Below are 13,790 nucleotides of genomic sequence, written 5' to 3' on the forward strand. Positions count from 1 at the left end.
TTCATGCGCCCCTCAGTATGTTGTATCTTTAACACCTGGAAGGAATTTCAGAGGTATAGTATACTTATAAAGTACTTGTAATTCCTAGCGTGGTTCTAGGCATACTTGATTCGTGGCAAGAGATTTTAATATACATCGGAGGAATTGCAAAGACGTGAAAGGTTGTGAAAGTTTATGAAAATTCGATTTAACGAGTGTTTATCTTTGTATAAAATTTCTAGACAAATCATTTTTTTTTCGAACTCTGTTATTTAAACATCGTGTTTTTAATGTCGTTGGAGAGACGAGGCAGGATAAAGTGAGATATCCGATGATAGGAATTGCGAAGGAGGGTGAAGAAAGGGAGAGAGAGAGAGAGAAAGAAACGGTTGTACGTACGTGTGTATAATTTCGTAAAAGACATTAAACATAACGTTGATGAAGGAAATATAGTAGTTGTATATCGTTGAAAGAAAGGTGAATGTCATGCACACTTATTGTAAGAGAATCTCGAGTTTCATGAATATTCAATTAATGTGAATTTCATGGATGTTCGAAGAACCGAAGATTCTATCTTCCTTCGCACGGAATGGAATATAACATCACCGTGCAACAAGTTGCGGAATTTATTACTATTTGTTGCTGTTCACAGCTTCGATGTTGCTAGAAAACCTGCCTCCTTTCTGATATTATCTACTCTCGAGAATTGAACCGTGAATAAGAAATTCACAAATGCTTAAATATTACACGTAGATACAACGTCTCTTTTTTCTCTACGTATTTTCTCTCCGCGATTACAACACAAAATTTATCTATTAATAAAATTCTAACAGGCACAATTCTTTTCCAAGAATTCTTTGCATCTCGAGATAAAAAAAAACTTTTCCAATATTTGTACTATTTTCATTTCGAAATTTCAATCCACTTCAAAGGATTACAGACTGAATTCGATCAAAAAAATTTCTTGTCGTCTATTTCTCTTCTACTAATAATAGTTCGTTATAAAAATATCGTCTCTTTTTTTATCATCGATCAATCGAATCCTAAAAACTTTCACATTCGACACTATCGAGATTCTTTCGAGGCTCTCTTTCATCTCCTAAATTCCATCGATTTTCACGACATCAAAGGGCCACGAACTTCGCTCGAAGCGTATACGGGAAAGAAAAATCAAAGTCGTTCTGTCGCGCAACAAGTTACGAACTCGTTTCTCAAGCCGAGATGGCCGCGAGACTTTCCTACCGTTGTCACGAGGCAACCCTTTCGAATCTGGAATCGGATGGCTCGAGTCGAGGGAAAATATATTACATTTGTCCCACTCTAATCTAACCCTCTTTTTACATGAAATTCCATTGCTCTTTGACCAATGCTCTTCTTCACCTGGTCAGACGAAATCATTCTCTCCCTGAATTCTGAAATCGAATCTCTGGCTTCCCGTTTCTTTCTCCCATCTTGGCTTTTTCGCCGCCTCACGAAAGCGCGATATTTCCTACGTTAAATTTTCCCTATTTCCTGAATTTGGTTTGCCTTGTACGAGATCAAAGGGGTTGGAAAAAAGTTGCTGGCCGCAAAGTTAAATAAATTAAGTAGATCAAGAAGTTTCCTTTCTTTTCTTTTTCTTTTAGTGTTTCAGTCATTCGGGATATTTTGTCACTCTTCAAAATACTTCAACAAATCTGAAAAGATCGTTTCAGTTCAGAATAATCTTTGAATTGTTTTAGGATTGACTTTCACGCGCCTCGAATCTGTAAAAATCTGTTCTTACATTAATACGAGGATTATTATTAAAATAATCCACGACGTGTAAGTTGAGAGTGGAACACTTAACGAAACAAACTTTCAATGTAAATAATGACGAAGCTCGCGCAAATCTGTGCAGGATTTCCCCCAGAAAATCCTCCACTTGTGGAATCGAAAGTGGGATTATCAAGGATCATGGAATTTCAAAAAGGGAATCCAATTTCGAAATATGGTTATCCTCCTTGTTACAAACTGGAGGTCCAGGAGGAATAACCGAAACTTTCGAACGTGCGCTGGCCCAAAAATCCCGAACGCACTCGTCGAAACTTCGGTTCGCTTCGCTGAGCCGCGCTCACGAAATCCCCACAATTAGCCGAGGCGAAGTTTCCATGCATACGAAACCACGCGATCCCCTTAACCCCCTTGTAATTTAAAAACTGCCTCGATCCTCGACAAATTTGCATTGGATACGTCCCAAAACGGGTGGCTGTAATCTCACCTTCATCTGGCCCATCTCCAGTCTCCAAGTTCCGACCAACCAACCCCGCCGAAAAGAGATCTTTGGCTAAACACTGTAACAAGATTCTAGTTAACAGTATCCACAGATTGAGCGATCTGCGGATGAGAAACTGGTTGGTTGGCCGATTTTCAAGGAGGAACGCCCGGCAAAGAGGTTATTCAACGACGGGAGAGGCTTATGGTCGATCTTTGATCCTTATTCCTGCCGGGATTACCCCGTTCGAAACTTTGATTGAAATACGTTTTACCCACCGTTTACAGAGCTGGCCTGGTTATAAGCTTGGCTGACCATCGCCGCCGCATCTCATCCTTAATATCCTAGACAAGGTTAAGGAGTGTCAAACGAATTCGAAAATTTTCTTCTTTAAACCAGATTTGCTTCCTTCTTGCGATCCTTGGGTTCTCTCAGTAGCGACGATGTTAAACTTCAAAATATTTGCTAGAATAATAGATGAATTTAAAAGATAAATGAATACACGCACGAACGAAGAAAATATTCTCAAAATTATCTCCAAATCCTCTCAGTACTTAAGAAGACAAGAAAATGGAGGAAGATTCTTTGTAGATATCGGTTATTCAAGGTATAATTCGAGCCCTATCCAAACGAACATGGAAACAAAGTTCGTGTTCGAAATTTTCGAGCTTTTAATCCAGAGAAGAAATCAGTGATAAGTAAATCTGTGTACGTGGTCGTTTCGACGAAGAATGCGGGATGCCCAGACGGTGATTGGCATCATCGTGCCGATTAAGTACAGACTTCCTCGGTTCACGTGAACGAGACGCTCCCCGCTGTGTACTCATCATCGCCTATTATATGATCACGTCGCCATTATACTGTCACGAGACTTATCGTACCGTAAAGCGGAACACGATAGTTCAATTCGGATTCACAGGCGAAAAATCATTTGTGGAATTAGCTCAATGCGTCCTTCTTCCCAAGATTCGCTTTTGCTGTCTATCCTGTTACGTTCGGATTTCCGGTGAATTTGAAGAAGAAAGAAAGATTGGAGGAGAAACGGATGGTTCTCTGAAAGAGATTAATTTATCACGTTGATCCTTGATCGTCATTGCGTCGTCACGTTTCGATTTTTGTCAAGCTAAAGAATCACAGAGTTTATTTACAATGACGAGTCCTAAAATGAATTTAAGGTTTTGAATTTGATCGAGGCATTCTATTGTATCGTCACGTTTTCGATGATCTCTACCGACCTTAAAATTAAGACAGAATAATATTTCAATATCGGACGAAAATACCTCTTGAATCCACCCCATAAACAAATTTCCATTAGCCGGGGCCTTGGAAAACGCGAGGAGCGAATAATCCGAGAAAAACGGCCAGTAAAAAGAACACCATACACACACACACACACACACACACACGCGTGCGCGCGCTATAGAGCCGGTGCAGGAAGCCAGGCCCATAATCAAGAAACATCAACCCATAATCTCCCCACGATCAAACATTCCCATTCAACGAGGTTCGACGTCCCACGAGCCTTAAGAGTCCCTCCTCCAGAAGAAACAGGAAACTCCTCGAAGGAGGTTTACGCGCGTATCCAATGGCGAAAAGCTTCGAGTAAAAGGGGTGCCTACGGTCCATGAAAGGGAACTTTTTACGGACACCCACCCCGCTACACACGCGCACGCATACTCGAGCAAACGTGAAAGCGGTTGGTCGATGGTCGGTCGACTTTTCAGAGTCGGCGGCATCGAAAATCCATAAACGGTCTACGTCGGGGAAACGTCGTTCGTCGATACACTTTTACGCGGACGACTATCATATCCCCCTTTCTGGACGGTCGCGAAATATTGTTTTGAAGAATATTTCTCGGACTTCTCTCTTATGCGCCCTTATTGCTTCTCGCTCCGCTGGCCCGGAATACGATTGTTTTATTATACGATCTTCGTCGCGGACTTGGAAAACTTCCGACGTATTTTTTTCCCTCTCTTCCTTCTATCTCTTCCTTCCCCCCTTTCCTCTCCTTCTTTCCCGTGTTTCGTATATCATCGTTTTACTGCCGTCGAACCGCTTGCTGGAACTTCGATCGTTTCCCCATAGAGCCGGGTTTGATAAACAAGCGAGATTTTTCGGACGATCGTACGAACTCGCTCGTTAGTCGAGGATCTTTATTACACCCGAGTTCCTCTCCTCTGGAATAAATTTATTTTTCTAATCGAGATTCTGTTCGAATTTTGAACACGAGTTTATTAGATCCGAATGATTCTTGTTAGATTAGATTTATAATTCAATATTAAAAAGATTGGAATTAGGAAAAGATAAAGAAAAATTGAATTTTCTTTTTTATTATTATATGTAATGACAATTTATATCATAAGAATTTACTATTTTGTAATTTTATCTTTCAGGCAATTCCAATAATAGAAGAAAAGCTCGCTCGACATGTCAATTTATTATCGAGTTCCCTCCCCAAACAACCCCGCTTTCTATTCCATCTTCTCTGTCATCTCCATAAAAAATCCAGATCATCCCCGCCGAGTTTTGCATCTCTTCCTTCTCTCGTTGAAAAGTAATCCCGGAAGATGTTCATCAATCCTCTCTTCCTTCGTAATGATAAAGAAAAAACCGATGGAGCGGACGGATATAGGATTAAAATAAAATTCAGAAACCATTGAGTCCATCCAGAGGGATGGTATTTCGAGGAAGACGATTATCCCCGATCTGGCACGCGATTTTGCGTGTGGGGGGGCGAAACGAATTGTTCGACTGTCGTCGGGGGAGGGAAGGGGGGACGAAAAACCGCATTCCTCGATCGCGCCATTTTTCTCGGCGACGCGACGCCACGACACGGCAAAAAAGCGAAATAATCAGCCGAGAGAACTCACCGCCGGACTCTGTTCATTTTTCGTGGCGGCGGGGGGTCGATGGAAATTGACTACCCCCCTGGCCGAGTCCACTGCCCTCTTTTTCCCTTCTCCTCCTCCTCCTTCGCTTTTTTGCGCCACCTACTAGTAGCTCGTCGTCGCTTTTGTTGTCCCGCTGATTCATCGAATCTGTGAACGACTCCTCGCCGCTGTTCTTGATTACTCGCGCGAACTCCGCTTTGCCGCGACTTTCGTGACGAATCGATTTCGAGGAAAAGGTATGAAAAGAAGCATCGGTGTTGATCTCTTTTCAAGGAACGCGCTGTAGTTTTTGTTTTTCTTCTATGCAATTTCGAGGAGAAGAATTTAATTTGGAAGAATATTTATTTTCGTGAGTGAATATGGAAAATAATTGGAAAATGATAGAAACGGTTGACAATCTTCTTGTTCAGTTTTATCAATTATTTATCAAGTAGACGATTACACGTGATATTTATATAAAAACGATACGATGTAATACGATGTACATGTCTTAAATATCTGTCGCAATAATAATACGTCGCTTGTACGTATGTAATAACACGAGAGAGCGCATTGCCATCGAGTGAGTCATGCTGTATTATCTTCCCTATTAGTTGACGACTCATCATGTGGGTCATCGACAGAGATTAGTGTTATCAGACACCTCTCAGATTGCGTTAGAGATAATGGTCCAAATGCTATGACAGATAGTACATAATTGCAAGTTATAAACACAGGGAATAATATTACTTTCTGTTTTAACCCTTCGACAATCTATTATCAAATTTTAAAGGAACATTTCGAACGAGTAATCGAATACACGCGATCAATAACAATCCAAGTCAAATATAAATTTACTCGGCAATTCCAGAATCGGAGAAAATGATAGAAATATGAACGAGATTATCATGCACAGAATATAATCGAATCGTAATCTTATATCTCTCGAAGATACAACCCGACAGAAACTCGTCCAAACTCATTCCGCCGATTCATATCCGCTATCTGCCCCGAGACAAACCTGCTTAAGCAACCACCGAAATCACCGCAGCAATTTAATTAAAATCCAAATTACCTTCCTCCACCCCTGCACAAACACCACCCCTCTTCCTCCCCCCGCGAAGGTATTTCTTTCAGCGAGACAAACACAATTTTCGACCGGGTGTATGGATCGATTTACAGCGTTGACTGAACCGTGACGAAGGATAAACCGGAAGTCCTGCGACTCACCCTCGCTCAAGCATCCGGGGAGGGTTAGAGCTCCGGCTTTGTTCACTGGAGATAGTACAACGATCGCTCTACCATCATCCTAACCACCATCTTCCACCCATCCTCCCCCCTCTCTCTCTCTCTTCATCGACCGAGCTTTCTCCAGTTTTCGAGGAGGGTGCATCTCCTTCTCCTTCTTCTTCTTCTTCTTTCGTGAAATAGCGAAAGTCACCGTTGGAACCGCCGTCACCCGCCTGCCAATTCGTTTCTTCGCTCTTTGTTCGTGGCAAGGAGGGAGAGGGAGGGCCACCCTGTTACGATGAATAAGCAGATACGGCTTGTCAACGAAGTCGTCGGAAGTCGACGTCGAGCGGGCTCGTTTGCGTGTCGTTAATGTCGAGAGAAACGCGTGGCAGGGGCGAGGGTGCAAAGGAGCAATTGTTTTTTTCACCTCGATTCCATCTTGTTCGATGCTCTTGGGGAATGATTGATCGTTGTTTAATTCTGAGAATTATTCGCGTTGGGATCAGTGTATCGTACGGATCGTGGATGAAGGGCGATCTCGATGGATCAACATCGATACCCTTTCGACTTTTTGTTTTTCTCTTTTGAAGTTGAAAGAAATTGTCTAGAAGGTATTACTTTTTTTTTGAAAATTATTTGAGGAGGGAAATGATGAATTAAAAATACGAATGCAATATGATTTTAGAATAATAAAACAGAAAAAAAGTAATAACTCTTTGTTGCAGAAAAAGAAAAAATTGAATACAAATTTAATTCCATATATAATTAATTATCTAACGATAGAATTAAGATATCGAAATCAATTTTCACACGAACACAAGGTAAAGTAGACAAGAAAGTTTAAGTTTCGTTAAATAAATCGTTAAACAACAATTTAAAAATTCGTGTAACGATCGATCCAAATGCTTATTCGGCATTTATCCAGACTGGTGGACCGAGAAAGAGGGGAGAGGAAAGGAGAGTACAATCGCATCTCCTTTCAAAAATCACGAGGGGGGGGAAAGAGAAGAAACTTCAACCCCTGATCACGAATGCTTCGACGGAGTAGTTCTCCGCCGACAACTCGCGCGGCAATTTGCATGCTTGTAATCCTCCACGGAGCCGGTATGGCCCCCTCATTCCGCTACGCTTGCAGCGAGTGGTAACATCTCGAAGACGCGTAATTGAGAAAGGGGACACGGAAACCGTGGCCGGATATCTCGATGCGCCCCGGGCCAATTTCCATTCGAGTTATTAGTAAGAGATTCGATGTGTTCGCGCGAGCGTGCGACAGCTGCGCCCACGAACACGAGGATCCGCGAGTAGGATAGCTAGTTGTGAATCGATTGTCTGAAACGCGAAATTCTAATTATTGCCGGAGAAATCGCCGATTTCGATCTCGAATCGAAACTGTGCGAATTTCAGCGAGGAGGGAATTTGAATTTTGTGATTTCTGGAAAAGGAGAAGATTGTTTAAAATTCTCAAAATCGAAAGTAAAATTGTAAAAAGATTGAATATACATGTTCAGAATTGTCTGTGTAGAATACTATACAGTTTTTTAATTTTGCATTAGAAATTTGTACAACTGTTTAAGATCGATTGATAATTGACGTATCTTTGGTGTGCATAGAAAAAGAAGAGGTTAAGAATTATAACTCGATATCTCTTGTATAAACAATATATTTATACGTTTCCATTTTCAAGTTGTTTTGGAGTAAAAAATTCTGAAACGTGATTCATAGTAAACATTACCATATACGTCATCTATAAAATTTTACATTCAAACCTCTGACCAGATTCTTTCATAATTAATCGTAGAAAGAAATCACAAGATAAGAACCTTCGTAATCTTTATTTCTAAATTCAGGAATAAAAGAAAATAAAGAAACAACAAGTTTTCCGTATCTCACAAAAGACGTAAACGTCGGCTCGCCTCCAATCGATTCACATGCTCGTACGCTTACACGTACATACATACCCGCGTGGTGTACAACTTGACCGTGATATAGCATGGAGAAGGGTTAAGATCAGTTACGAATAAAGCAAGGCTGTGATTGACCATGGCGGCGAACATTGGGCCAAGTTATATCGGTACTTTGTCGTTGTCCTCGTAAAAGCAGCTCAGGCGGCCCTCGGTTAACTTATTTACAAGACGGCCGTGGTTATGGTCGTGTAAACACGCCCGATGTATTTACAGGTCCATAACCCGATACGAGACGCATGTCTAGCCTCCGCTGCATCCTCTTAGAGCCGCGCCGCTATGGCGTCGGTGGCAAGCGTGAAATATAGTTTTCCACCGCGTCTCGCAACTGGACCCGCATAAGCAATATAAGCAACGGTGTTTAACGTTGTTACTGTTACGTGGTAGCAGATTGTATCCTATGGGATAAAAAGAGCGAGCATACGACCGTGATTCTGATATTTTATAACAGGAATCTAATTCTACTTTCTGGATCATAGAATTATAATTTTACTTAATTAATGTCAACGGTGAAAATAATTGATCTCGATAAATCACGATGGGTTTTTGGTTAAGATTATCATCTTGTTAAAAAATTAATTTCTGCTCCGTTAGAAAACACCGTGTCTTATTTTTATCAAGCAAATATAAAACGCTGTTCTGGAAAACCATCGAGAATTTTTTAGCAAAACTTCACGAAATGGGTTGGTATCCTGACGGTCGGTAAAAGCCCGTACGAGGCGTATTTTCTTTACTGTCGCATTCCATGTTGGGGAAAGTTCGCCAGCAGGCGTAATGGCGGCGGCTCGTCGGATACGTGGTCCCGTAAAAGAGAAGGACGAAACGTCCGGCCATTAAGCTTGGTCGTTTCGGTCAGTCGAAAGACACCGGTCGCAAAATCAATTACGTCACGGGCTCGTGGAGGAGTCGTAGCCTTGGAGAATCGCAAGTCGGGTCGAAGCCCAAGTAGACGGGTATATATACGGGTTTCGAAAAAAAGAAGCAGAAGAAGAAAAAAAAAATTTCTTTTCCCGCTTCATATCCGAGAGAAATATCATATACGAAATTTTATTCTTCGACGCTATAAAGAATACTTGACAGTTGGATATATTATTTCCTAGGGTAACTCGATCTTCGGAAATTTTTAACTCGTTCGATATAACTTTGAATTTCTCGAAACTCTTTCTTCTAATAATAAAATGTTTCCAACTATAAATATCTTTCGTGGTCTCGAGACTGGTCACCTTAAATAATATCATCACCTCGTGTTAATTTTTCTCTGAGAAAAAGAATTATATTTCTCATTTCAGAAATCGTTCGTTAAAAAAAAAAAAAGGATTCCTCCGATATTCCCGACGCAAAATATCAACGACGATACATTAAAACCCAGTCACCCCGTGTACACATTGTACAGAAAGACCGAGTCCATAACTACTACGGTAAAAGTTGACGAGAAACAAAGCCACGGGTACAGAAGTTGTCCGTCTTTCGTGCATCCGGCGTGTTTCTCTCCCGCGGTAAAAGGCTGCGAGTTCACTTTTGTTCCCCGGAACATTATGCTGTCGTTAATCATACCGTGGCTGTCGTTGAAAAACAAGAGGGAGAGAGAGAGAGAGATAGAGAGAGAAAAGAAAAAATAGGAATAAAGAAAGAATAGAAAAAGAAAAGAAAAAAAAGAAAAAAAGATCCGAGCAAACGTTCCACGATTCTTTCGCGGGACTCGAATGGTAGATATTGAAAAAACTGGGACCTGCTGTCTGTTGAACTGGTGTAGAACACCAGTAACGTAACTTTCTTTTCGCGGTCGATAGCTGTTTCGAAGATAAGCGGCCGGTGTGTTATTCCACCAGGTTATGGAAACAAAACGTAGCAGGGCCCGGCCGCGAATGTGGTGTATCGTTACAGCTTCCGAGTTTTCCGAGCGGAGGCAAAACATTTTTCCAGGGCGAAGGCCTTTCGTGCTCGTACGCGCTTGTTACTACACGCTTGTCGGAAACCGGCGGTATTAATATTTACACCGTTGGTCGATTCGATTCCAAACCGAAACTTACATCGGCCAAGTTTTCCCGTGGAAAACTTCTTCTCCGTGTTATTGCGGCGAGTTCCAATGTTTGGATTTTATTCATCCCCTCGGAAATTTCGTTTCTGGAAATTTTATTTCTTAACGTGGCTACGAGATCCTGTAACTTGGAATGTACAAGTATATTAAAGAGAAGTAACGAATTGATAAAATCGATGGAAAAAAAATGATCGCAAGTTTGATGAAAGTTATTGAATGTTTTCGAAGATTAAATTAATATTTGTTATATAACATATGTATAAATATGTGGTTGTTAATTCTCGTATTACGAAATGGTAAAGATATAGCAAATAAATTTTGGTTTTAAAAAGAAAAAAATTAGAATGACTAGATTTGGAAGTAGAATTATTTTAATAATCTTGTTTATTTTTTCGAATTTATCAAAGATTTTATTTCAAATATTTTATTATTTATAATTTCCATCCCTTGACGTTATTGTTAGATTGATTATTATAAAGATTTTACGCTATTTTCATTTTCACCATATCGACTCGAACACCCTTACCTTCCATCCCCGTTATTCAATCACCATCTATTTACACGTTTTCCCGCTATTTATTTTCGCCCCATTTTCACCCTTCCCCCAACCCATCCGTCCCTTCTTCAAATTAATATTTACACCTGTACAGTCGGGCCCATCAATCACGCCGGCACACTTACAACGATTGCACGCGTATCTTCACACCCTAAAAGTGCATTATTTCACGATGGCGGGGCGAAATACAATCCGCGTGTCCCTCGTCCACTTCATTCCACATTCCCTCTTACCCCATTACCTTCTCGCCTGTTTCCTCGTCCATTCTGCAATTTTCACAGACGCCACGTGAATCCCACCATAGAGACAAAGTATTGTCAAACAGTCAAGTAACAATTGTCTCGCGAATTCCGAATTTCGCGAAAAGTAATAAATAAATTGGAGAATGTTTATAAAAAAATATAAATTCGAAAGATTGATTTTAATAATTGCGATTTATTTGGAATAATTTTACTTTATACCAGAATGAAATGGCTTTGATCTTAATCATAGCCAGATATATGTCGTTTCAGATAAGTAATTTTAAACTAAACTTAATTTATTAAATTTTCCAATTTATACAATTAAAACTTTATTTCTAAAATAAAGAAACTACATCCTTTAAAATGCAAAATCGTCAAATCCCTCCAAATATATTTTTTATCAAATCATTACATAACATCTGTATCTCTCTCTTGTTAAAGAATTTTCCTTCTTCAAAACACTTTCAAACTTCTTGCTCGAGTGGGAGAAGACAGGGAGTTCCAGAGAGAGAGAGAGAGAGAGAGAGAGAGAGAGACTTTGACGTGGCAGCATGCAGTTGGCAATCGCGCGGCCAGCCTGTCAGCCTTAATAAGAGGCAGACGCGGCCACAAAGGGATGCCATGCCGGGAAACGCCTATGTCTCGAAGATGGGAAGCGGTCAAAGGATGCTCGAAGCTGTTCCTCCCTACCGGGCTTTTTCCGCTTTAAATGCAAATAACGCAATTATCGCGGTTGTACGGTGACAGCTGCGCGCTTCTTCGGACATAATTCATGTTTCCGTCGGTTTTCGGGGTGGGGCCGAAGGGGCGGTGAATTAATTCCTCGCGTCGAAGTGGCTCGTTAATCGAGAGGATTCCCGCGTTTCGACCGATTTGATTCGAGATCCTCGGCCAGTTCGACGAGGAATCGAGTTGGTTCGCGACGAAGCTTCTCGATGAATTAATATTTTAGAAATTGAAAGTTCAAAATTATTCTTGATCGATGTACAAATGGATTTATTTAATTTTATTCTCTTGTCTCGGATAAAAAGTTATAGGTTATATATATTCTATATTAATAGAGAATTTGCTTGCCAATTCAAATAATTAATTTTCCAAATTACAGTTGATTTGTTCGTTATTCAAACCGATTAATTATCGAAAAAAAAAGAAAACAATCATCCAGTCGCGCCAATTTAAAAGATCGGCGCGAGAAAAATCCTTAATCACCCTCTCTATATCCGGCATAAAATTTACCAGCGGGGAATGAATATAAAACGAGGCACAAGCCACAAAGCGGCATCACGGCGAATTAACTGTAGGAGGATCGTCCAAGTACTCCGCGTTACTCGACTAATTTCCTTCTCGCGAGGCAAGGAGGAAAAGGTCCCCGTCAATTTGCTAGATTTCCACCGGTGGAGACGGTGGAGCCCAAGGGTCCGCCGCCGTTCATGGAGCGGAGCGTTTACAACGGGCGTAAAAAAAAAAAAAAGAAAGAAAGAAAGGAAGAAAAAAAAAGAAATAAAGAAAAGAAAGAAAGAGGAAGAGCAGAAAAAGAAAGAGAGAGAGAGAGAGAGAAAAAATGAAGAGCGAAAGAAGTCGCGGAGACGTGGCGAGGCAGAGGGTGAGAAGTAGGAAAGTAATCAGCAGCTCTCATCTTTCGGAACGCGTTTTAACAATTACTTGGTCCGAGAGGCGGAGAAGGAAGTTCCGCGGCGCGTTCCGCTCCCTCGTGACTTTCTTTTCAGCCCCTTGGCCAGGCTACCCACCACGAAATTCCCGGATAGTAGCCGGTTTCACCACCTCTTTCCCACCGTTACGATACCCAGCCATTTACCACCCCCTCCCCAGCTCTCCCTTATTTTCTTATCGTCGCTGGTACTCGGCGTACGCCCACCCCCTCTTCGTCATCCCTTCGTCCCTCGTTTCCTACAGAGAGGGAGAAAGAGAGAGAGAGAAATCTCACCCTCCTCGAGAGTATCGTCTCGCCCTTCACGGTGAAGGGACAGCCATCTTCTTACGAAGGGATGGAAGAGAGCTGGCCACGGCAAATTGATATTAAATGCGGAGGTTGGTCACCTTGTATATTTCTTTATTAACTCCCTCGCCAATGGACCATTCTGCCGCACCCTTATATGTTCTTATATGAGGGTGTTTCCGAGGAGAGCTCCTACTAGCTGGATCGTTTCAGGGTTATTGTTAAAGAATCTGGTACCTTGAGTGATTCGTTCTTTCTTCTTTTTATGAGTAAGTAGGAAAGAAGCGAGACATTTCTTGAGAGTAAAAGTATTTCTAAAATATCATTTTTTTTTTCTTTCGAATTTATTATCTCAAGATCATTTGAGAACGCCAAATTCTTAATCTTCTTCGGATAATTGTAACACAAGGCAATTATTATCAGCAAGAGCAAGCATGTATAACGAATTTGTTGTACAAAATAATACAAAAAGAATCCAGAGAGAAAAGAAAGATCGTCAAAAGTCATCGTTAAATCATTCCGAACGAAACACATCCTTCATCCCCCCAACTCGTCCATTTCCTGATTTCCCTCGACCTTCTTACCAACTTTCCCTCCCATCGAGCAAACACCTTCCTCCACCCAAGCCCAATAACACCGAGCCGAGAAGATTAACGATCGAAGGAGCGGTTGACGATGATTGAAAAAAATCGTGCGCCGAGATTCTTAGCGCGATCAGAGA

At 41.2% G+C, this 13,790-nt stretch overlaps 1 protein-coding gene and 1 non-coding gene across 3 annotated transcripts in view; both read left to right on the plus strand.

Moving 5' to 3' along the window:
• The window catches only part of LOC408960 (protein slit), a 491,344-nt gene that overhangs the window by 133,252 nt on the left and 344,302 nt on the right, over window positions 1–13,790 (plus strand). The gene's annotated exons all lie outside the window — the stretch shown is intronic.
• On the plus strand, window positions 12,772–12,853 carry Mir3743 (microRNA 3743). The gene has a single exon (NR_039532.1). It is a non-coding gene; the product is annotated as a microRNA 3743 (primary transcript).

The sequence above is a fragment of the Apis mellifera genome, linkage group LG8, assembly GCF_003254395.2.
Source record: "Apis mellifera strain DH4 linkage group LG8, Amel_HAv3.1, whole genome shotgun sequence".
Taxonomy (NCBI): Eukaryota; Metazoa; Arthropoda; class Insecta; order Hymenoptera; family Apidae; genus Apis; species Apis mellifera.